Source organism: Pteronotus mesoamericanus, unplaced genomic scaffold, assembly GCF_021234165.1.
Source record: "Pteronotus mesoamericanus isolate MK-2021 breed Mesoamerican mustached bat unplaced genomic scaffold, CSHL_Meso_final scaffold_651, whole genome shotgun sequence".
Lineage (NCBI taxonomy): Eukaryota > Metazoa > Chordata > Mammalia > Chiroptera > Mormoopidae > Pteronotus > Pteronotus mesoamericanus.
Window position 1 is genome coordinate 38,949,016 of NW_026555325.1, and position 24,956 is coordinate 38,973,971.

The following is a 24,956-nucleotide window of genomic DNA, read 5'->3' on the forward strand; positions in this document are numbered from 1 at the left end:
GTGTGATTCCCAGTCTAGGGCACATGGCTGGGTTGCGGGCCGGGTCCCCAATAGGTGTCCATGAGAGGCAACCACACATTGATGTTTCTCTCCCTCTTTCTCTCTCCCTTCCTCTCTCTCTAAAAATTAATAAATAAACAATCTTTAAAACAATTTTTAATTGGATTTTTTCCATTACCATTTATCCCCCTTATACTGTCTTTCACTTCCAAACAACCCCGCCCCCCACAATCACCACATTTTTGTCTGTGTCCACGAGTCCTTTCTCTTTTTTGTTCAATCCCTCCACTGCCACCCCCAACCCTGAGCTGTCAGCCTGCTCTCTATCTATGAATCTGTCTCTATTTTGCTTGTTAGTTCAGATTGTTCACTAGATTCTACATATGAGTAAAATCATATGGGGTTTATCTTTCTCTGACTATCTTATTACACTTAGCATAATGTTTTTCATTTCAGACATTAAATGGCTTGACGGACTCCTCACGTGTTATTACTGTTTTTCCTTAGTATTCACGGATTATATACAATGCTGTTGTGAAGTCAGTATCATTTAAAATAAAGGTATTTCATTATCATAACAGGGCTGGCAAACATCTGGCAAGAATATGTTGGGTATATGTGAGACATGGTATTTATTCAATCTATAAAATACTTGGTGCACATTTCCATTTACAGGTGTATGAGGATCCCCAACCCACTGATGTTATGGGACTCACTGCAATGTAGACTTAATATAAGGGAGCAGAAGGAATGGCAGCTGTCCTCATTGGAACTCTCTCAAGGCAGAGATAAGAATAAACTCAGCGTAAAGCCTTATCCTAAACAAAGATAAATTAACTTTTGTTTTAATCCTCACCCAAGGATATGTTTTTACTGATTTTGAGAGAGGGCGGGGGGAGGGGGGGAGGGGAGAGAGAGAGAGAGAGAGAGAGAGAGAGAAACACCAATGTGAGAGGTAAACATTGACCAGTTGCTTCCTGTATGCACCCCAAACAGGGATCAAACTCACAGCTTGGGTTTGTGTCCTGACCAGGAATTGAACCTGCAACCTTTTGGTGTAGGGGACAACACTCCAACCAATCTGAACCACCTGGCCCGGGCAAACTACTTATTGTTGAACCTTCTAACACTGTAGATTTATTGTTTATCTTTACTCACCTGTACAACAACGGCTAACACATAATATTTATTTTATGCCAACACTGTTCTAAGCACTTTATTTATTCACCTGATCCTCAGATTAACACAGTAAGGGAGGAACTTGCTAATACCTGCATTTTATAGATGAGGAAATAGGACACACAAAGATTACACATCTTGCTCAAGGTCACAAGCAAGGTAAGTGGCAGAGTGAAGATGCATATGCACACTGTCTGATTCTAGAGTGTATACTTTAACGATTATGACTGTACTGCTTTGCTAGTGGAAGGTATTGTCTTTATACTGGTAGAGAATCTCTGGCACCATACAGAGCATATAAGAAAAATTGCCTATCAGATGTCAGCTACTTCTAAATATGCATGCTCCACTTACAAACATTTTTAAGTGGTTGTTTTTCTCATTACTGCCAAATAAAGGTCTGAGATGCTTAGCAGCAAGTGACTTCCTGAAGCAGTTCTATATCATGTGGGAAATCATGAGGAAAATCTAAATCAAATACCAAATCTCCATGTGCCTTTAATATCACTGTGAAAACAGCATTATTTTTTAGAACACATTGTGAGGTCTGTGATAAGATAGCACATCTTAAAATGACTGGAAGCCAAAAGTGGATTTCTGAGTGTTATTCCCAACTCACCAAGAATGTTCTATTCTGACATGGGGATTCAGACCTCACCTTAGTATATAAGGTCTTTAAGTATGCAAACCTCAGAGATTTCTGCACAGTATCGGGTCAGGCTATTTATGGAAAAGTTCAATATTAGCTTTTAAGACCAAGATAGAATGCTAATAAGACTGAGGTTGTTTCGTCATTCATATAAGGTCCTTCATTTTTTCCTAACTCTACCTACTTCTTCCTTTTAAAGAGATTAATTAGCTTTCTTATAAAATGTGAATGAATCAAAGAGGAGCTGAGTCTACTGAACACGGCACATGTTGTGCAACATGACCCTTATGTAATAAATCTTTCAAAAGCAGATTTTCTTTTCCAAATGGGACTGTCTTCACTTTTCTCATGTGAGACTTGGCAAATGGGACATTGTAAGTCTGACAGGCCCTTCCCTGCTCTTCAGCTGACAACTCTTTTACACAGACCTCAGCCAAAACCCTTACTGGGGCATGCAGTGGATCAGAACTTTTGAATCACGTCCAGTCAAGAGAATCCATCATCCCTGAGCTCTCTGCCTGTCCCATGTCCCAGCAGCATCACAGCACTCCTGCAAGTGACCCCGGCTCCAATGAGATGACACAAAAACATTAGGTAGGGGAAGGACTCACTGTCAATGTGAAGCTGGCAAATATTTGCATGCAATTCTTTGAGAAAAGTGGTCAGTGGGTTCTAATTTAAGAATCTCTAGCACAGAGCTTAAACAAAATCAAAACCCACAAACAAATGTTCATTTGGGGGAGGAAGGAATCAGATTTAATCATTTCCCAAAGGATTCTGTGATTCAAAGAGATTAAAAATCTCTGCATGAGTTTCTGAAAAATTATAAGCAAACTGATCATCGTTTGCAAATCAAATTTGATTTTTAATGTACAAGAAGAACCAGTGAATAAAGGCCCTCTACAAGGAAATCTTTCTGTAAAGCAAATACTTAGTTTATAAACTGCAGATGTAACCCAGAGTTTTTCAGTTTTTATAAAAGATTCAGATTATTCAATATCAGGCTTGTTTAAAATAGAACACATTGTGATATTATATGAATAGTAGCTAACTTCCATTAAAAATTTACAATTTATAATTTAGCCTGGAGGTCAAGTTCAAGTTTAATGTAAACTGAAAAAGAAGAAACTCTAAAAAGTCTCTGCTCTTATGCGGATAGAACCTTAGTTATCCTCTGCTCCAAAGACCTCATTTTATGGATGAAGAAATTGAGGTTCTGAGAGGTTACATGACTTGCCCAAGGTCATTGCAATAGTTACAGACAATAACAGCTGTAAAAATAATGACAGCGATTATGATGATGATGACAGCACTATGATCTGTTGGGCATTTACTTGAGCTAATCCTTTTAAGACTTTAACCTCATGTACTTTCACTACAACCCTAGAAGATTTTATTTCATCTACTCAGCAGATGCAGCACCCTGCCCAGTGCTCCACAGCCAATAAACGGACAACTCAGAACCCAGACCAATTCACAACACAGAACCCTGTTTTAATTCAAAAGAAGTGCTTATAGGCACTAGTTTAAACTGCTTTCCAGAACACAACAGAACAGAGAGTCACATGATCTTGAAGTATAAACAATTAAGAGGTTAGTTAGGAAAGATGTATCTACAAACATTAAGGTTTATTCATATATTTGAAAGTTGTTGTTTTTTTTTTTTAAATATAGTATTAGACAGTCCTCACTAATGCTACACCATCACAGGTATACACTAGGAGTACAACAGGGGTACAAGTTCAACCCTGTTTACCCTGGCCTCTCCCCAGTATGCAGGCCACAGGAATAAACCCATATGGAGCCATTTCTAGACCACGTTGTGGGTACCTGGGATTTTATATGTCCATGTCCTAATAGCCCTGGAACCACTTCCAGGGCTTGCAAAGGTCTCCTTTCCAGATCTGTCCCCCTGAGGTAGGCAGCAACTGCATGGGCCGGGGAGTGGCCTCTGGATGGCTGTTTTCTGGCAATGTGGCTGGAGCCTGGCAGGAGGGCACGGGGCCACACTCCTGTAGTGCGGGGCTGCGCTGGGGTCGGGAATGAGGGGCTGGGACAGGAGCCACACTATGATTCCACAAGAGCTTTGAGGTATCTGGGAATTCTAAAATAATACCTGGCCTTCTTGAATTTTTATATATATTTAAATATATATAAATGCTTATATGTGCTTGTATAAATATATATTTTATAAATAAATATATATAACTATATATTTGTCAATATAAGAAGATAACAGCCCTGACCAGTGTGGCTCAGTTGGTTGAGCATCATCCTGCAAAGCAAAAGACTGCTGGTTCAATTCCCAGTCAGGGCACATGCCTGGGTTGCAGGCCAGTCCCTGGTTGGGGAGCATGCCAGAGGCAACTGATCAATGTTTCTTTCATACATTAATGTTTCTCTCCCTTTTTTCTCCTTCTCTCCCACTCTCTCTAAAAATAAAATATTTTTAAAAAGAGGATAACGGATACTTCATTTATCAGCTTAGTGGTTTTTAAACTTTAAAGTAGATGTATGTGGGGCTCACAAACAGTAGGATGGGCAAGGGTGTCCTGCCTGCTTCCCGCTTCCCAGTGCTGCTGTCTCCCGGCTCTCCTGGTTCTTTGATCCCTTTGGCATGGCACCATATCTGCTGTGGTCCCTGTTTTCCTCACTCTACCTGTAATGGAGACCTGGTATGAAATCAATCTATGCAAACATCAACTGATATTTAATGGCTTACCATAAGCCACACACTGTACTAGGTGCTATGGACATCATGATGGGCAAGAAAGTCTCAGTTCCTGCCCTCATGGGCCTAACTGGCTTGTGAAGAGTTCATTTGACTATAGAGGCATTTAAAATACAGAGGGTAAGTGTGAAGACAGGAGTGATACTGGGAGGCTGAGGAAGCATTAACTTTTCCATGGATGTCCATATAGTAAGGCTTTCTTGAAAAAGTAAGGTCTAAACTGAAACCCAAAAGAATAGGATTTACCTAGGGGAAGGGAATGAGGTGGGAGAAGAGGGAGAACTGGTTTCAGATTTCTTTTAAGTAGAGGGAAGTACCTACAAGGCCAGACATGAAGCCAGAGAAAGCATGGTCAAGAATTTCAGTACTGACTAAAGTATGTCTCTGGAGTGAGAAATGTTCCTGAAGAGGAAAACAGGGACCAGACCAAGGCAGGTCTTAAAAGTCATGTTAAGATGTTCAGATGTAACTTAAAGCTAGTAAAGAGTCAAAACAGATTTTAAACAAGGGCATGACATCATGAAACTTGTATGTTAGGAAAGCCAGTGGTTGAAGAATGGATTGCATGTATGTGCAACAAAGGCTGGAGGGGAAGGGGTGGGAGGGAGAGACAGAGGCTTGTGGAGCTAAGGAGTCCAAACAGAAGCATTACAGTTATCCAGGAGAAAGACTGTGGTGGCACAAATAGGGTTGGGCTGTAGTGAGAAAAGAAGATAGGTGAAAGAGATAACTCGGTAGGACACGGGTAGGACCCTGATTGGGTATAGGGCTGATATCTGATAGACTGGGGCAAAGTTCACAGCCTGGGTGGATGAGGGATCAGTCACAGAGAAGGAGCCCAGAGGGAGGAGTAAACTCGCAGAAAAATTTGGCTTCTGAGCTTTGACTTCAGTGCAGTGCCGTTCCAAATGAGGGCTTTGGGTTTTCATTTTTCAATACCACACGCTGAGACCGAGAATCCAAGGCCTCAGTGCTAGACCTGGGGGCCTGCCCTTCCCAATGCACCCTGCTGTTTTTCTGCCGCCAGGAGGAAGGAAGGGTGGACAAGCAATAGCCATGAGAAACAGAATTCCTGAATGAGACTCTCATTTATAATTCTTCTGTAAAAGATAAACATTTGTTTAAAATATTTGGCTATCATAAAAGTTACCAGAACTATTTGATAAATGAAAATGTGTCGGAATTTCTGCAATTATATTTGATTTTTGGGTGCCTCAAATATTATAGCAAGAATTCAGTTAGTCACTATATCAAGATTTTGCTCTGAAGTATTTGATGTTAACCTCATAAATGTTGATCCTTTACAAATAAAGAAAGTTAGGGAATGGCTAATCAATATTCCTCTGTAACATCTCAAACTTTACACATGCATTTCAAAGTACATCTATATAAAAAACAAATCCTTATTGATTTATTTGAGTTACAGTCTTTTCTCAGTTTCTAAGAATTTCACATGGGCTATTACCAGAACAAAAAATTTAAGTAATAGCACTTAATTTTGGATTAAAAAATGTAATTTTTATTTTTTAATTTTGCCAGACTAAACATCAACTGATATGATAACAACACTTTGTGAAGTTAGCAGCTACCAGGAAAAAACAAAAACAAACAAAAAAACAAATAAAACCCTAAAGGATGGGTTCAGTTCTTGAAAATAAACTTTTCAAAAGTAAAGTGTATCATTTTACTCAACGTTGATGAACATTGTTTGCATTATTCATTAACTATATCATATGCAGTATACTTGTTTTTTTTTTAAAAAATCTAAAATTTAGGTAAGAAGCAAAATTTAAGAAAGTTGCTTTTAAACCTTAAACAATTGTGCTATGTGAATTTTTTATGTTAATAAAAGCAGAAACCAATACTGTGTAAGGAAACAAAGAAATACAGATGAGAAGCTTTCAAGGTCTCCATGAATATTTTAAACAAGCTGAGAGGAAAAAAGTCATATTGTGTCAGCAATGCCAAGGTTACTCAGATCTAATGCATATGTGGCTTTGGATAAAATTCTTAATGTTATATCCCAGTTTCTTTGTGGATAAGAGAAATACGGTCAAAACAAAATGCCATAGAAAATAAGGTTTTCTAATGATTTCTGACATTCACTTGATAAAAAGTATAGCATTATTATTAGACCACCTTATTTTATCTTTACACAGTCCTACATTCCTGTGAACCAAAGGAATTTTTTTAAAATCACTCCTTTACTGTAATGCTTTTTAAGATTGATAACAAGCCCTGGCCAAGCGGTCCAACTGGTTGAGCATCATCCTATACACCAAAAGGTTGTTAGTTCAATTCCCAGTCAGAGCACATACCTAGGTTGTAGGTTCAGTCCCCTGTCTAGGTGCAGGCGACAAACAACCGATCAATGTTTCTCTCTCACATCAGTGTTTCTCTCTCTATCTCTCTCTTCCTCTTTCCTTTGCCTTCCTCTCTGTCTAAAACCAATAAGCATGTCCTTGGATGTGGATTAAAATAATAGTAAGATTGGTAACAAAATCTTTCTCCAGTAGGAATGGGCAAAAACTTTAACAAAATGAGGGTACTTTACCAGAAGTATTACCCATGCTAGATTAAGGAGTTTGAATTTTCATTTGAACTGCATTCACAGTGAGGCAAATATACACTACAATCTAGGGGAAAAAGAACCGTGCCTTTCTGTGAATAAAATACAGACCAGAACTGCCAATAATCAGACAGGCAGCATTGTCCTCACGCAGAACACTACAATAAAATGAACATTTCTGTTTATTCTTCTCAAAATTGTTAGGGGTTCTTTTAGTGAAAATAACAAAGTAGAAAGACCATCAAAGCCGAATCTATACTATCTCTGTTTGGTTCTAAGCAAGTTATTTATCTATTTCATTCTGAACAAGGAGCAGAGTGGACTAAAAAATACCCCTTAGTAAAACAATGATAAAATCTGCTGGGTAACCATAAAAATAATGACTATTGAAACACTCACACTATAGTCAAATTAATTGTAGTTAGTTACAGGAAAAGACCATTAAGAGCCACAAAGCCTACAAACAAACTAGATGGAAGTGCTGCTAGAAGCTATTTTAAAGTCCTACTTTCACATGGGGGAAATGATATTCTTCACATAAATCATTAATATTTATAAGTATAGAAACAACGATTAACTACCATCTTCCCTTATAGTTCAGAAGAGTTGGTAATGATGAAGGACTATGAAGGAGTCAGGTGAAGGAGGCAGGTTAATGAAAGAGAAGTGGATTTTGCCTGAGGAGTTCTTTGCTTTGCCTGCTCTCCCCCTCTTTCCTTTTGAACTCTTTTCAGCCCTGCCTTCTGAGATATATCTTTCTCTCTGGCCCTCCTCTGGCCTCCTTGATCAAGTTGCTCTGTCCCTCTGAGGCCTGCTCTTCCTCTTCCGGTTCTGTGCATATGGATGTTCAGGTTTCCACATTGGTTGTTTGCTGGTGGCCCTCTGCACCCTCTTCTTGGGCGATCCCTGCCTCTCAGGGCACTGTCTCTGCTCATGACAGCTACTCAGAGCCCTGGCCTCTGCCCAAGCCTCCAATCTGTACATCCAGATACGTGCTGGAGGTTGCCAGCTAAATGTGCCATAACCATGCCCAGAACCACATTTCTTTGGGCTGAGATATTTCACTGTGAAATGTGATGGCATGAAGTTACTCACCCTAAAGGGATATCCTGAGAAAATAAAAGATGTATTTAGAAGAGGAAGAAAGCCAGTGGCAAAGGGTAAGAAAGTAAAAACATTAATAATATTTCTAATAAATCTTCAATGAACAAGAATTAGATACTTTTAACAGTGCTTTTAACCATCTGAGAACAAATTAAATTGAACACTATTTGAATTTTAAGTTCAAATAATGGATGGTCCTTCATTCTTTTGGGTTTGTTTTGCCCCTGAATAAACGTTAAAGCCAGATTGAGAAACAGAAGTAGAAATGCTGTTTTTATTTTGAATTCGCCTTGCCTCCAAGCATTGCTCCTTTTCCTGCAAAGTAGAGAAGCTTTCAAAGGCCACTTGTCTGGAAGGCTCCATGTGGTAGTTAATTATACCCCCGCTTTCACTGAGAAAGCTAGACCACAGGGAAGAATACTAGGAAAAAAAAATGAGACAACAACATATTTTTTTCTCTACTAGAATTTCTGTGTGAAGAAGTGTTAATTAGCTATGCTAAATTCTTTTGGTATCATTAAAATAAAAAAGATTTTTTAAAAGGTAAGGAAGCTGACCATATATTCAGATTATGTTCTAAACTTAATGTTAATGTAATGTCCATGGTATATTTTAAAAATATAAAGTGTTACAAGATTTTTATTGAAAATCTGTAAGAATTTCTTAATGAGTTCAGATGGGTAATAGGGAAAGGAAGAGGAAGGGTCAAATCAAGGAACATGTATAAAGGACTCATGGGCAAAGCCAAAGTGGGGAAGGATTGAGGAGGGGAGGTGGGCGTGGGTGGGGCAGTAGAAAGTGGTGGTGGGAAAATGGAGACAACTGTACTTGAACAATAAAAAAAATAAAAAAAAATTGAGTACAAAGGAAAATAAATAAAAGCTGAAACAAATTTAAATTCCAATACATTTGCAGAAAAACTTGAACTTGATTGTTTACCTGGACAACTCCTCTCCTTGTATTCTTTAAGTTACATGATGGCAACTCTACGATCGCACATAACTCCTACCTTTCCTTCTCTTCTCAGAGCTACACAACCACCAGGCCCTCGATATTTAATCCTATGGTATGCCCCAAATTCATCCCTGGACTGGTCACTGCCTTGGTTCAGATCCTCATGTCTTCTAATCTGTACTGGGTCTTCCACTTTTATTTTCCTTAAATCCATCTTTAGCCTGCTGTCAGAACAATATATCAAAAACCCAAATAGAAAATTGAACCATATGACTCTTCTGATGAAAATCCTTTTTTTCTGCATTCATTTGTTCAACAAATATCTACTGAGGTCCAGGAGCTATCTGTGACATCAATACAGTATTGAAAATGTGGCATGAACAAGCCAATAGGGTTTCCAGGTCTGTGAGCTTTGTTTCCACCATGTGATTTACACTAATGTGGCTCATATGGTCCTCCACAAAGAGACCCTTCACTAAACACTGTATCAGCAAACACACATGTCTCTAATTTTCTGCATATGTCATGTCATGCTATTTCTCACCTCTGTGATTTTCTCCCACTGACCCTTCCTCTCCTCCCCACTTTCATTTGTCTATTGATATCCATTCTTTAAGACAGGAAATCTCTCTTTGACCAACTCAGGCTGTGTGAGTTTTCCTTCTCTTGTGTTCCTATAATACCTACATTCCACATCCACATCACCATGCCTACCACACTGTGTTGTGTTTTATGTGTGTGTGTATAATCATTTTAGGTAAACCAATTCTAGACAAATAATTATTTTATAACTTAAAAACTTAACATAATGATTGATATATTATATTATATTATATTATATTATATTATATTATATTATGATTTAGAGAAAATTGGTGGCAAAGAGATGCTGCTATTACAGAGAATTATCACTTGGGGAAGATGGCAGAAGGAAAGAATGTTTGGATTGTAGCTGTAATCCCACATCAATAATAGGCTTTAAAAATTCAGGAAATTCAACCAATATAAACTAAATTCAACTGATTGCCTTGTTCCAGTAATCTTTGCTACACTAGTATGTTTGCCTTCCTGACTGAGGTCTTAATAGTTATGTTGTGCTAAGGGCTGGTTCCTTTTGCTAGGACCAGGAGATTGAGGAAAAGCTCTCTTAACAGATGGCTTCAAGCATTCTTCTATGGGATATAAGGAATCCAGAAGAAAACTGGACATGAAAATAGTAATACTGAGGCAGTAGGAAGTAATCATTATCTGAAAATGGATAATTAAGACCTCAATAAAAAGCTCCATACCATCAGACTACTACAGTAAAAACTAAGACTTTCCTCAAAGCCTGCAGAACACTACATCAGAGACAACCAGGTGACAACAGTTTAGCTACCCAGGGCCAGTTGGACTGAAGGGCTGTTGCTTATTAAGGCCAAGATTAGTGGGGAATAAGACAAACCACCCCCTTAGATGAGATCTTGGAATAATTGTTTTTCCCCTATTTTAAGTTACTTTAGTTTTAGTTAGAATAGATAATATAAAGTTGATTATAAATCAGATACATAATTTTACAGTGAAACTAGTTTCTCTAATAACCTATGCCAAAAAATATGCATGAGTATAGTTCCTTTCCATGTGTAAGCCCTATTACTGTAGTTCTCTAATTATATAGAGTTGGTGTCTACTTTAAATAGAACTTTGTGCATGTCAGTAAATTTCTAGTAGAAAATATGGCAACTGAAACTGTGCTCTTTTATAATAACTAATATTGGGGAAAAATCAGGTTAATTTAAGGGTTTATTAAAACCTTGTAAGTTATATAACCTATTATTCTTATTAGAAAAAACTATAATTGCTTTTTAACTAAATTTTGGATATAATTATATCCAAAAATAAATGTTTCAGTATTTTTAGTAAATTATTAAGATGAATATTAGTTATGCCCATGGTAAAGAAAACAATGAATAACATAATTGCTTTTGGTTAGTACTGGCAGCTGGTCTTAGTTAAGAAAAAATAAACCTAGTAACTGGTGGCCATGAATAAATGCAAATATGTTTCTGTAAGTTTTCTCAAGATGATATATTTAACTCTCTTAATGTTTTAAAACTGACATATGTCCATTTTTCACATTAAAAAGTTAATAAGTTTAATTATTTTTCCTGTTTCTGTGATTACTCATTATTTACTTACATATTCATATGGTATTATTTTTGGCTAGATACTTTGACATTACTGACTTTCCTTAACTACAGTATTCTGAATATGGGATGTGTGTGCCTGCATCCATACACCCATCGAGAGATTCTTCACACCATTCTTCTATTTATGTATGTCACACCTTTAAGTACTATGGATATCCAATCATAACTCAAATCCATTTATCCATTCATAAAAAATACTTATTAAGCATCTACTATGGGTCAGGTCTTCTGTCCCTGAGCCAGACATGTGCCCTGTTCTCAAGAAACTAATAGGGAAAACAAAACAAGCTTATGTGTGAAGGGCAATGAGTGAGGTGTAACTCTCCTTTCCAAGTGCATACCACAAATTAAACCATATCATGAAACTATACTAATAACACACAAAAACAAAATGATGTAGTAGGTATATTCATCTTGCCTTCTCAAATCAAAACCATCTTAAAGAAGAACACTGAGTTTGGAATTCTCATTTTTCATTTTGTACCAGTAAGCCAGTAACAGTCAACATATGCCAATAATGTTTCTTTGATCACAATCAAAGAAACATTAAAGAAGCAGAGACATTGCTGCTTAAAAATTGCTCTACAGAAAAGTCAAATTATTTGCTATTGTTCTCCATATTATCCAGGATTTACTCTTCATTGGAATACATACTTTTATATTACGGTGGGATTCTACAAGCCTAAGAAGTTACTGTCACATAGGTGTGGGTAGTGTCTTTCCATAGGTGTACAGTCACTGAGATAATCTATGAGGCACATAAAGAAAATAATTCTATGTTACTACCCACCTTACTTATCTATGTATTCATAGATGCCCTTTCCAGATACTAAAAACCATTTGGGATCAACTCAAATCATCACTATTATTCATCCCTAGTCAAGGTTATTCAGAATTGGATACCTTGCAAACCTAGTGGGAAGCAGCTCTTTTACCTGGCAAAGTCATTAGACTCTGAAGCCTGAAAGTACAATGGCCCTTCACTGTTTGTTCAGTTGACCACAAATCAAAAGTAATTTCATTTACATTGCCAAAAGACTTTGCTCCAAAGTGTGCTAATTCTTGGTTTGGTGTAGTTTCTTCTACCAGAGAAAAGCTTATATGACCTCCTACATGAAACTTTATCTGTAACTATTATCTGAATAAGAAGAACATGCCCTTATTCAAACACTTACAAACATACACACACATAAACACATTAAATCTAGAAATGTACGAAATTTCCTAATTACTGATTCCATATGAGGATCAGGACTGATGTGCAAAACAAATTAAAGCATGTGTTTAACTTACTTTGACATACACATTAAATTACCTGACAAAATCCGGACACATTAGGAGAGTACCTCCCAGTTATTATTGTTGACATAAGCCTATGTGACAATAACTTCTTAGGCTTATACGATCCCAATATAACTGAAAAATATGTATTCCCATGAAGAGTAAAGCCTGGATAATATGGAGAACAATAGCAAATAATTCGATTTTTCTGTAGAGCAATTTTTAAGCAGCAACATCTCTGCTTCTTACTATTTCTTTGATCACAATTATTGGCATATGTTGACTGCTATTGGCTTGCTGGTACAAAGTGAAAAATGAGAATTCCAAACTCAGTATTCTTCTTTAATGAATACTAAGTGACTTCAGACCAAAGCCAGATAATTAAAAAAATCCTACTCGCTTGCTTAAATTATAAAGAAGAGTTTAAAACACCTGTTAGGTGCTGTTTTAATCTTGCTTGACCAAGCAAGAATAAATATATACACAGAAACAGATGTTGAGGTGACAGTTAAGGTGTTCATCTCTCAGTAAAATTCGTGGTATAAATTTTAACATTTATAACGTGAGTATTTGAAAATCTGTTGATAGTTTTAATAATGTGAATAATATTTTATCCTAAAGTCCAGTAAAATGTAAATATAAATTTGGTTTCAGAGTCAGGTTAAATGCAATAGGATTTTGATATGTGCTTAAAAATAATAACCAACAATTTTGAACAATTTCCTATGTAGCAGGTACTATGCTAAGTGATTTATATGCATTATGTAACAATTTTCATTGGAACCCTGTGAGGTAAACTCTATTATTTCCATGTCACAGAGAAAGTTCAGGAATTTTAGTGGGTTAAGTAACGTGTTGCTTACTGTTAATAAGTGATAGAACTTGGATTGAAACCAAACCTTAGTGATTCCAGAGCCAAATTCCAGCTTATATTTGGTCCACTGTAGATTAGAAATTAGAAGGCCTGGGCTGGAGTCAGTCAATTATTAGCTGCAAGACCTTAGGAAAATTACTGAACTTCCCCAAACTTCAATTTTCCAATAGAAAAAATAAAGACAATAAAACATCCTAATCATCTCGTAAAGTTACCATGAGATGCATAAACATTTTATAACTCCTGAAGCATTTTGTAGGACCAAACAATGACGTTAAGCCAAATATATTAGAGAAAGAGACTTTAGGAAGCCACTGGAGCCAGCTTTTCTTCTGCTATAAGAAATTTTAGGCAGGTTGCCTAGGATGGCACAGGGCAAGTATTAGAAAAAACATTCACCCTTTGGGGTTACCATGGTACTTGAAAGGGAGATCAGTGTTATGGGATGAATATTTGTATTCTCCCTTCCAAAAGTCCTATCTTGAAGCCCTAGCCCTCAATATGACATTAGTTGGAGATAGGATCTATGAGGAGGTGATAGTTAAATGAGGTAACAAGCAGGGAGGCAGTAATCCCATAGAACCAATGTCTTTTTAAGAAGAGGAAGACACCAGAGGGCTCTTCCTCTGCCATGTAAGGACACAGAGAGAAGGCAAAACTAACTGCAAGCCAGGAAGAGAATTCTCACAAGAAATTGATTTGGTGGGAACGTTGATCATAGAATGCCCAGTCTCCAGAACTGTAAGAAATAAATGTCTGTTGTTTAAGTGACCTGGTATACGGCATTTTGTTATGGCAGCCCAAGCTGACTAATACAACCGGTATCATGTTCACCCTTCATGTTGCCAATGTCACCCAAAGATCAGGGCCAACTGCGCCCTGTCCAGCTGTCAGCAGTGTGATCTGATAGATCACATCAGGGGCTGACAACCTGCAGTTGGGGCCCATGAATGTAAGAATGTCCTAGGCAAGTTTAGCATAAATCAGGCTTAGAATAAACTGCTTTGCTTGGAACAAAACTGTTCAAGCTCAGCAGGTTACAGTAAATGTCCTCAGGAAAACAATCAAACTAAACCAGTAATACAATGAAAAAAAAAATGATGCAGTCCCACATCTGTAAGTGTACATTACCACTAATAGCTAGAAACTGAATCCATGCAAAGAATAGATAGTATAAAAATTCTGATTAGCAAAAGTACAATTGGGTAAACAAAAGAATTTCTACATTAAAGATAAGTAACATAGTTGACTTTGTATTTGCCCCCTTTCCCACAGAGCACCATCCCTTCTAAATTAACCTACCCCAGTTTTCTGATCTAGAAGGGAAGCTAGCTGCAGCCATTATACATAAAAATGAATAAACTTTGGGAAATATTACTCTTACAGTTCATTTTTTTTTACAGGATGAATAAAACCTTATTTCTTGGGAGTTGGGTCTTAACTTTTAAGAATATAAGCAAGTTTTCAAATGCAAATATAACTTCCCAGGAAGGTCTAATCCTAAATTCTGACTAACGCAACGGTCATAGTTGATAAAATATTTCCACCTACCTTTTCCTTTCGGGCTAATCACCTTCCAGATGATTTACAGAGAACATCACTTGGGGAACATTTATTCCATGTGAGGAACTACTCAAGGTGCTTATGACGGGCTCTGCTGTAAGTTTTCTTGCCAATCTCCATGATATCAGAAGTATTAGTTTAGCAAATTGCTTCCCAGCTAAAGAAAATATTTCCCAGCTCTCTCTTGTGGTAGCTGGAACCACAAGACTGGATTCTGGCCAATGAGGTATGAGTGGAAGTGATAACTTCCAGGTCATGCCCCTAGAAGGAAAGGTGTGCTTCCTCTAGACTTCCTCCTTCTTGTGACCTGCCTTGTGGAAGTGGTGGTGAGTCGAGCATGTAAAAGAAGAAGTGCAGACGAGAAGTGGCCAAGCAACAAGATGTAGTAGCCTGGGCTCCCCAAAAGCTGTTGCACCATTCCTGGATCATTAGATGAGACAGAAGCAAGACTCTGCTTTGTGGGGGCCACTGTATCCCTGAGCTCTTAGTACAATAATCTATCCTGTGTTTTCATTAATAGAGGACTGGACATATACCTTTTACTAGAGAACTGAGAGTTAGATTAAAGCACTTGCCTACAGTCACATAGGTACTAAGTGGTGAGTCTGGGATTTTAATCAAGTGCATTTCCCATTAGATCTTTTTAATACTAATAGACAGAAAATTACTAATTTATAAAAAAATTCATAGCATGTAGTTTTCTAATCCATGATCTATTAATCTCATAAGATTACAAAAAAGTTTCAATTTCTTTGAATTAGAATCAGTGCTACAAACCCCTATTTTTCTAATAAAGTGCCCAATGGTCACTTACCAACTCCTTCAAGACCTATCCCTCATAAAATGTTCCATTAGGAAAATTACGGAGAAAAAGTATGCCAATTCTCCTGGACTGTGAAATGAAGGGCTAGTCAGAATGTCCTTACAATTTACAAAATAGTGCACTATAAAATCACAGTAACTAAAAAACAGATCAGAGGGGGTTTTAGTGTACATTTTCTTCCTTAGTATTATCCTCAAGTTAACTCATAAATTTGTTTTTAGAAGGCAACATTTGTGCAGTCATTCAACATTGACAAATATTTATGGAGTGCCTGCTCTATTTCAGGTACTTTAGATATTGGGGAAACAGCAGTAAATAAAGTAGACAAAATCCCTGCATGCATGGGGATTATACTCAAATGCATCTGCGATAAATAATGTCTTATACCAGAGAACACAACAGGCTTTCGATGTGTGCCAATAATTTTTATTTTTAGAATAAACCTTGTTTTTGAATAATTTTACCTTTCCAGAAAAGTTAAAAGATAATACAGAGAGTTTCCACGTACTCCTCGCCCAGTTTCCTCTAATGTTGACATCTTATATTACCATGGTACATTTGTCAAAATTATGAAATCAGTATTGGTACATTTCTATTAACTAAATTCCAGACATCATTCAGATTTCACTAGTGTCCTTTCTCACTACAGGATCCAACCCCACAATACCACATTACTTTTACTCACCCAGCTTCCTTAGTCTCCTTTAGTCTGTGACAGTTTCTCAGTTGTTCCTTTTTTATCATGACCATGAAGAGTTTAAGGAGTACTGGTCAGGTATTTTATAAATGTCCCTCAACAGGGTTGGAGTTACGAGTTTTTGGAAAGAATGCTTCAGAGATAAAGTTCCCTTTTCATCACCTCATACCAAGGGATAGATGATACTAATGACTTATCACTGGTGATGTTACAACACTGATCTCCATAGATTCCCAGTTCTGTTTATTGGAGAATGGAATTTAGAAACACAGATCTGGGTTTTGGGTGTGTTCATTGACACTGAGGTGTTATTGTTTCCATGTCCTTTCAGTAAGTGGTGCGATTTTAAAAATAAAATAATTTTTTTCTTCTTTTTAAAAATTTTTATTGAATTTATTGGGGTAACATTGGTTAATAAAATTATATAGGTTTCACATGTACACTTCTATACTATGTCATTTGAATATTGTATTGTGTGTTCACCACCATAAGTCAAGCCACGTTCCATCATTATTTATCTCCCTATTACCCTCTTCTACCTCACTACCCCCATTCCCTTGAGTAATCACCATAGTGTTGTCCATGTTTGAGGTTTTTTTTCCTTCATCCCTTCAATTTTTTCGTCCAGTTCCCTTACCCCTCCCCTCTGACAGCTGTCAGTCTGTTCTCTGTATGTACGAGTCTGTTTATTTTGCTCATTAGATTTCACATATAAGTGATATTAAATGGTATTTGTCTTTCTCTGACTGGCTAATTTCACTTAGCATAACACCGTCCAGGCCCACTGATGCTATAGCAAAAGGTAAGAGTTCTTTCTTTTTTTATGGTCGAGTAGTATTCCATTATGTAGATGTCCCACAGTTCTATCTAGTCATCTACTGATGGGCTTTTCAGCTGTTTCCACATCTTGGCTATTGTAAATAATGCTACAATGAACATAGGGGTGCATATAATCTTTCAAATTAGTGCTTTGGGTTTCTTTAGATATATTCCCTAAAGTGGAATCATAGGGTCATAAGGCAGTTCCATTTTTAATTTTTTCAGGTAACTTGTTACTGCTTTCCACAGTGGCTACACCAATCTGCATTCCCACCAACAGTGCATGAGGGTTCCCTTTTCTCCATATCCTCTCCAGCAGTTGTTGTTTGTTGATTTTTTGATGGTAGCCATTTTAACAGGTGTGGGGTGATCTCATGGTGGTTTTAATTTTCATTTCTCTGACAATTAATGATACTGAGTATCTTTTCATATGTGTATTCACCATTTGTATGCTTTGGAGGAAGTGTCAGTTCTGGTCTTTGGTCTCTTTTAAGATTGTTTTTATTTTGGTGTTAAGTTCTATAAGTTCTTTATAAATTTTAGATATTAACCCCTATGAGATGTATCATTGGAGAATATATTCTCCCATTTATTGGGTTGGATTTTTATTTTGTTGATTGTTCTCTTAGCTATGCAAACACTTTCTAGTCTGATGTAGTCCCATTTGTTTATTTTTTTTTGTTTCCCTTGCCTGAGGCAACATATCAGAAGAAATATTGCTATGAACATAGTCACATGGGTTTATTTCTGGGCTCTCTATTCTGTTCCATTGGTCTATGTGTCTGTTCTTATACCAGTACCAGACTACTTTGATTAGAGTGGCCTTGTAAGATAGTTTGATATCAGGTATTATGATCCTTCCTACTTTGTTCTTTCTCAAAATTGCTGAGGCTATTTGGGGCCATTTATGGTTCCATATAAATTTTTGAAATAGTTGTTCTATGTCTGTGAAATACGTCATTGGTATTTTGATAGGGATTGCATTGAATCTATAGATTGCTTTGGCTGGTATGGACATTTTAATGATGTTCATTCTTCCAATCCATGAGCATGGTATATGCGTCCATTTGTTCGTGTCTTCCTTAATTTATTTCTTCATTGTAGTGTGGTTTTCTAAGTCCAGGTCTTTTACCTCCTTGGTTAAGTTTATTCCTAGGTATTTTATTTTTCTTTTCTCTATAGTAAATGGGATTTTTTCCTTAATTTCTGTTTCTGCTATTTCATTGTTAGTGTATAAAAATGCATTTGATTTCTGAATATTGACTTTGTATCCCACTGTTCTGCCAAATTCACTTATTAGGTTGAGTAGTTTTTTGGTGGTGTCTATGGGGTTTTCTATGTACACTATCACGTCATCTGCAAACAATGGCAGTTTTACTTCCTCCTTTCCAATTTGGATGCCTTTTATTTCGTTTTCTTCTCTGACAGCTGTGGCTAGAACTTCCAATACTATCTTGAATAGCAGTGATGAAAGTGGACACCCTTGCCCTGTTCCTGATATTGCAGGAGAGCTTTTAGTTTTTGCCCATTGGGTATGATGTTGGTTGTAGGTTTCTCATACATGGCCTTTATTTTGTTGAGGTATGCTCCCTCTACTCCCACTTTGCTGAGTACTTTTATCATAAATGTGTGCTGTACTTTATCAAAGGCTTATTCCACGTCTATTGATATGATCATGTGGTTTTTGTGTTTCATTTTGCTTATGTGATGTATTATACTTACTGATTTGCGTATACTGTACCATCCTTGCATCCCTGGGATAAATCCCACTTGATCATAGTGCATGATCTTTTTAGCATATTGCTGGATCCAGTTTGCCAATATTTTGTTGAGGATTTTAGCATCTATGGTCATCAGCGATATTGGCCTGTAGTTTTCTTTCCTTGCTGTGTCTTAATGTGGTTTTGGAATTAGGATAATACTGACCTCATAAAAAGAGTTTGGTAGTCTTCCCTCTTCTTGGATTTTTTGGAATATTTTGGGAAGGATTGAGATTAGCTCTTCCCTAAATGTTTGATAAAATTCACCTGTGAAGCTGAAACTGTCCAGCTTTTGTGTGCCAAGAATTTTTTGATTATCGCTTCAATTTCACTAGCTGTTATCAGTCTCTTTAGGCTTTCTGCTTCTTCTTCACTCAGTTTTGGAGGTTTATATGTCTCTAGAAATTTGTCCATTTCACCCAGGTTTTCAAATTTCTTGGCATATAGTTGTTGGTAGTAATTTATTATGATCCTTTGCATTTTGGTGGTATCAGCTGTAATTCCTCCTCTTTCCTTTCTGATTTTATTTGGGTCCTCTCTCTTTTTCTCTTGAGTCTGGTTAAAAGCTCGTCAATTTTGTTTATCTTTTCAAAGAATTGTCTCCTGGATTTACTGATCCTTTGAATTGTTCTTTCAGTCTCTGTGTCATTTAATTCTGCTCTGATCTTGATTATTACTTTCCTTCTACTCGCTTTGGGCTTTGTTTGTTGTCATTCCTCTAGTTCTTGGAGATGTAGGGCTAGGTTGTTTATTTTAAATTTTTCTTTTTTGGGTAGGCCTGTATTGCTATGAACTTCCCCCTCAAGACTGCTTTCACTGTGTCCCATATATTCTGGACTGTTGCATGTTCATTTTCATTTGTTTCCAGAAACTTTTTGATTTCTTCCTTGATCTCATCATTTACTCATTCACTGTTTAGTAACATGTTATTCTGTTTCTATGGATTTGATTGTTTTTGAGTTTTTTTCCTTGAGGTCAGTTTCTCGTTTCAAGCTATTGTGATCTAAGAAAATGCCTGCTATGATTTCAATTTTCTTGAATTTGTTGATGCTTGCTTTGTGGCCTAATATGTGGTCTGTCTTTGAAAATGTTCCATATCCATTTGAAAAGAATGTATATTTTGCTTCTTTGGGGTGAAAGGTTCTGTATACATCAGTTAGGTCCATTTGATCTAGAGTGTCTTTCAGTGCCACAATATCCTTGTTGATTCTTTGTTTGGACGATCTGTCCATTGTTGACAGGCGGTGTTAAAATACCATACTATAAGTATGTTGCTCTCTATATCTTTCTTGAAGTCCTCCAAGATTTTCCTTATATATTTAGGTGCTCCCATGTGGGGTGCATATATGTTTACAGTGTTTTTATTTTCTTGATGGATTCTTTTGTTGAGTATCCTGAAGTATCCTTTTGTATTTCTTCTTATGGTCTTCGTTTTGAAATCTATTTTGTCTGATATAAGTATTGCTAACCTGGTTGTTTTTTTTTTCCTGTCCATTTCTTGGAATATTTTTTTCCAACCCTTCACTTTCAGTCTTTGTTGGTCTTTTGTTCTGAGGTGGGTCTCTTGTAGACAACATATATACAGGTCATGTTTTCTTATCCATTCAGCTACCCTATGTCTTTTGATTGGAGGATTTAATCCATTTACATTTAAGGTTATTATTGATGGGTACTTATTCATTGCCATTTTTTCCCTTTGTAGCTGTGTTCCTCTCTCCTTCTTTTCTTTTTTCTTCTTAAAGCAGTACCTTTAGCATGTCTTGCAATGTTGGTTTGGTGGAGGTGTATTCTTTCAGCCTTTCTTTGTCTGGGAAACTTCTTATTTTATCTTCCATTTTAATTGGGAGCCTTGCTGCGTAGATTAGTCTTGGTTGAAGCCTTTTGCTTTTCATGACTTGGAATATTTCTTACCATTCCCTTCTGGCTTGTTGTGTTTCTGTTGAGAAATTAGCCGCTAGCCTTTTTGGAGCTCCCTTGTATGTTACTATCTGTTTGTTCTTGCTTCCTTTAAGATTCACTCTTTGTCTTTAACATTTGGTATTTTAATTATGATGTGTCTTGGAGTAGGGAATGGTGCTGGGAGATCTGGACAAGTACATGCAAAAAACGAAACTACACCACCAACTTACATCATATACCAAAATAAACTTAAGGTGGATAAAAGACTTAAATATGAGATGTGACACCATAAAAGTCCTAGAGGAGAACATAGGCAGGAAAATTTCAGATATCTCATGCAGCAATATTTTCACCAATACATCCCCTAGGGTACAGGGTATAAAGGAAAGAATAAACAAATGGGAGTACATTAAAAAAAAAAAAGCTTCAGCATGGCTAAAGAAAACAAGAAAATGAAAAGCAAACCAACCATATAGGAAAACATATTTGCCAATGATACTTCAGACAAGGATTTGATCTCCAAAATATATAAAGAACTCACACAACTCCACTCCAGGAAGGCAAACAATCCTATTAAAAAATGGGCAAAGGACCTGAACAGACACTTCTCCAAGGAGGTCATACAGAGGGTCCACAGACACATGAAAAAATGCTCAACATTACAAGCCACCAGTGAGATGCAAATTAAAACCACAATGTGATACCACTTCACACTGGTCATAATGGCCATCATTAACAAATCAACAAACGACAAGTGCTGGCGAGGATGTGGAGAAAAGGGAACCCTAGTGCATTGCTGGTGGGAACGCAGACTGGTGCAGCCACTGCTGAAAACCGTATGGAATTTCCTCAAAAAACTAAAAATGAAACTGCCTTTTGATTCCACTCCTGCGATTATACCCTAAGAATCCTGAAACACCAATTCAAAAGAACCTATGCACCCCGATGTTCATAGCAGTGCTACTTACAATAGCCAAGTGCTGGAAACAGCTTAAGTGCCCATCAGTAAATGTGTGGATCCAAAACCTGGACATTCACTGTACATTTACACAATGGAATATTATGCAGCAGAAAGAAAGAAGGAATTCCTGCCCTTCATGACTGGATGGATAGAACTGGCGAGCATTGTAAGTGAAATAAACCGGGAGGTGAAAGACAAATACCGTATGATCTTGCTTATAAATGGAACCTAATCACCAAAGCAAACAAAAGGGCAAAAAAAGAACCAGAGACATGGAAATAAAGAACTGACATTGAAGGAGGGTTAATGGAGGAATGAAGGGTAAGGGGCAAGTCGAGGAACATGAACAGAGGACTCATGGGCACAGAAATGGTGTAGGCATTGACTACGAGACCGAGGTGCGGGCATGGGAGAGCAACAGGGAAAAAGGTGGGATAACTGTAACTGAGAAACAATTTAAAAAAAGAGCAAAAATAAAACAGTTTTGGACAGAAAAAAAGTAAAAAAATTGCTATGAGCAATGCCCAATATTTTACTGTCTGTGTTTTCTTCTAGGATTTTTTATGGTTCTAAGTCTACCATTTAAGTCTTTTATCCAAAAAAATAATTTTTGAGTGTCAGAACCAATAAACTCCATTTCTGAAAATCTACATTAAAATATAGCAAATTTACTTTGCAATACATACATTTGTACATATATACATACATATACATGTATCCACACTAATTTAGAGGTGGTAAAATAAATTTAGGTATAGGAGTCTTTAAATCCTACAACATTTTTGTCATTTATATTCTAAGATGCTAGATAGTAAAGAATTTACATGAGCACACTTACTGGAGCAGAAATGCATTTTGGAAGGCTCCTTAAAAGAGAGAGGGCCTAACCTTCTTCACCCTGTTGTCTAGTCTGCTGCTTGGCACACAGTAGTAGTGACTGGTGCTTCAGCAGGAATTCTGAGCACTACGGCCATTAGTTAGGAGTGGTAAAGTGTTGAGCCTGGATTCCTGAATTATTTTGTGACATCATCATTTAAATCCTGGATCGCAGATCTCCAGACTGCTTTTGTGTGGGTGAAAATAAACTGTTTAAGCCATTACTATCAGGATTCTCTTACTGAGTCAACTAGAATTTCTAATAATATACATTGTTTGGAGAAGAGGCAAAGGGAAGCAACATTTACTGAGAATTTACTATATATAAAGTATTTTATTAATATATTTTTTAGTTCATATAATCCTCAAGACAATGTTATGCTTACAGCTGAGAAAATTAAAGATTAGTGACACTGAAACTCTTGTTTAGGTTGACACAGCTTCGTATCTAAACTAAAGCAAAATGTAAACCAAACCCTGTTTTCCTATCACAACATGCTAAAGTGACTTGCTTATAATGAGTACCCAGACCTATGTTGATTACTAGCAACGAATGCAAACATACACATTGTTATACCTCTCTCAACAATATAGAACAGTATTTAAATAAACAAATAAAATTATATATTTATTCAACAAAACAGAATTTTACATCCATAGTTTGTGTCCTGCTTCTCTCCACAATCAGCACATCAAACATTAGAAATGGCAATAGGGCCATGTTTGGAGTATAACCTCAGAACTTACTGCCCTCAGTCTACATATAACTACAGTTTTTCTCTCTGGGCTTAGATGGGAAGCCATTCAAACCATCCATCAATTTATCCACCTACGTAGGCATTCATATTTCCTGAGTATCTGCTATATGCTTGTAACAAAGGGTTGGGGGGCTAGTGCCATCTAGTGCTGCTAAATATCCTGCAGTGTACAGTCCCCAACAACAAAGAATCATGCAGTACCAAATGTCATTAGTGCTATGTCCGAGAAAGCCTATTCTATTGTAATTGCATGTTCATATTTATTTTTTGTTTCTCCCACTAAACTGTAAGCTTTTAGAGAACAGGGACTGTGTATTATTCGACACTATTTATGAAGGAAGTCACCAGTCTCGGGTACTTTCCCTTCCACTCCATAGCTTCTGCTGTCATCTCCATCATCTCTCCCATGTGCCTCTGTAGTAGTCTCCTCACTGGCCTTCTTGCTTCTACTCTTCGCGCTCTCCAAGTCTTTGCCATTCTCTTCTAGAGTTACTTTTCTAGAACACACATATGAACGTCCACAAGCTCTGCTTGGAACCATGGCGTGGCTTCTCACAAAATCTAGAGTCCTATGTCACACAAAGCACTTTCCATGGCACGTTTCATCTCAGGCTTATTTCACCGCCATATGTGACCTCCATTAGGTCCTGAGGCTTCATGCTGACTTAACTCCTATAGTCCTGTGCTCTCACACCTTCCATCCCTTGTTCGTTTGGAGAACAACATCCAAATTTAGTTTGAGCATCTTCTCTGTAAAGTCCTCATCCATCTTTTCTCTTCCACCCAAACCCAGGTAGAACTGACCACTCCAGTTCTGGTGCTCCCCCATGTACCTTATGCATATTTCTTTAAGAGTATCAAAACCTCTATATTGCATACATTATTCTTTACCAGTGTTTATTCTATTGAACCCTCAGCTCCTTGAAGATGGGGGCTGTTTTTAATTTCTTTTTTAATGTCTCACTGAAACATGGCACATTTTGAGAGCTCAGTATATATCTGTTGAATGAATCTGGTCCAAGCCTCTACGATTACCGGTGAGGAAACAGGACCCATAAGAATTTAAATGACTTAGCCAATATTACCCACTTAACGAGTGGTGAAGTAGAGGACAGAAGTTGTAGATGCTGTCTGGCCTTAAGCTAGGGCTCTGAGCGTTTCCATTTGCTAAGGATGCCACTTCCCTTTGCTCTAAAAGAGGGCATCCAGAGCCCCAACATTACAGGTTGCTAATTTGGTTGAAGTTTAATATCAAATATTTCAGTGAATA

The 24,956-nt window shown here is 37.2% G+C and overlaps 1 protein-coding gene and 1 long non-coding RNA gene across 6 annotated transcripts in view; one reads left to right on the plus strand and one right to left on the minus strand.

Moving 5' to 3' along the window:
- Positions 1-24,956, minus strand: part of ZNF385B (zinc finger protein 385B) — a 369,869-nt gene that overhangs the window by 95,465 nt on the left and 249,448 nt on the right. The window contains exon 1 of one of the 5 annotated variants that reach the window (XM_054562409.1): positions 16,602-16,660. The exons of the other annotated variants lie outside the window; for them this stretch is intronic. The gene's annotated coding sequence lies outside the window, so the exon portion shown is untranslated. Of the gene's footprint in view, positions 1-16,601; positions 16,661-24,956 lie in introns of those variants that run through there. 5 annotated transcript variants of the gene reach the window in all.
- Positions 1-24,956, plus strand: part of LOC129061693 (uncharacterized) — an 83,978-nt gene that overhangs the window by 19,017 nt on the left and 40,005 nt on the right. The window lies entirely within an intron of this gene.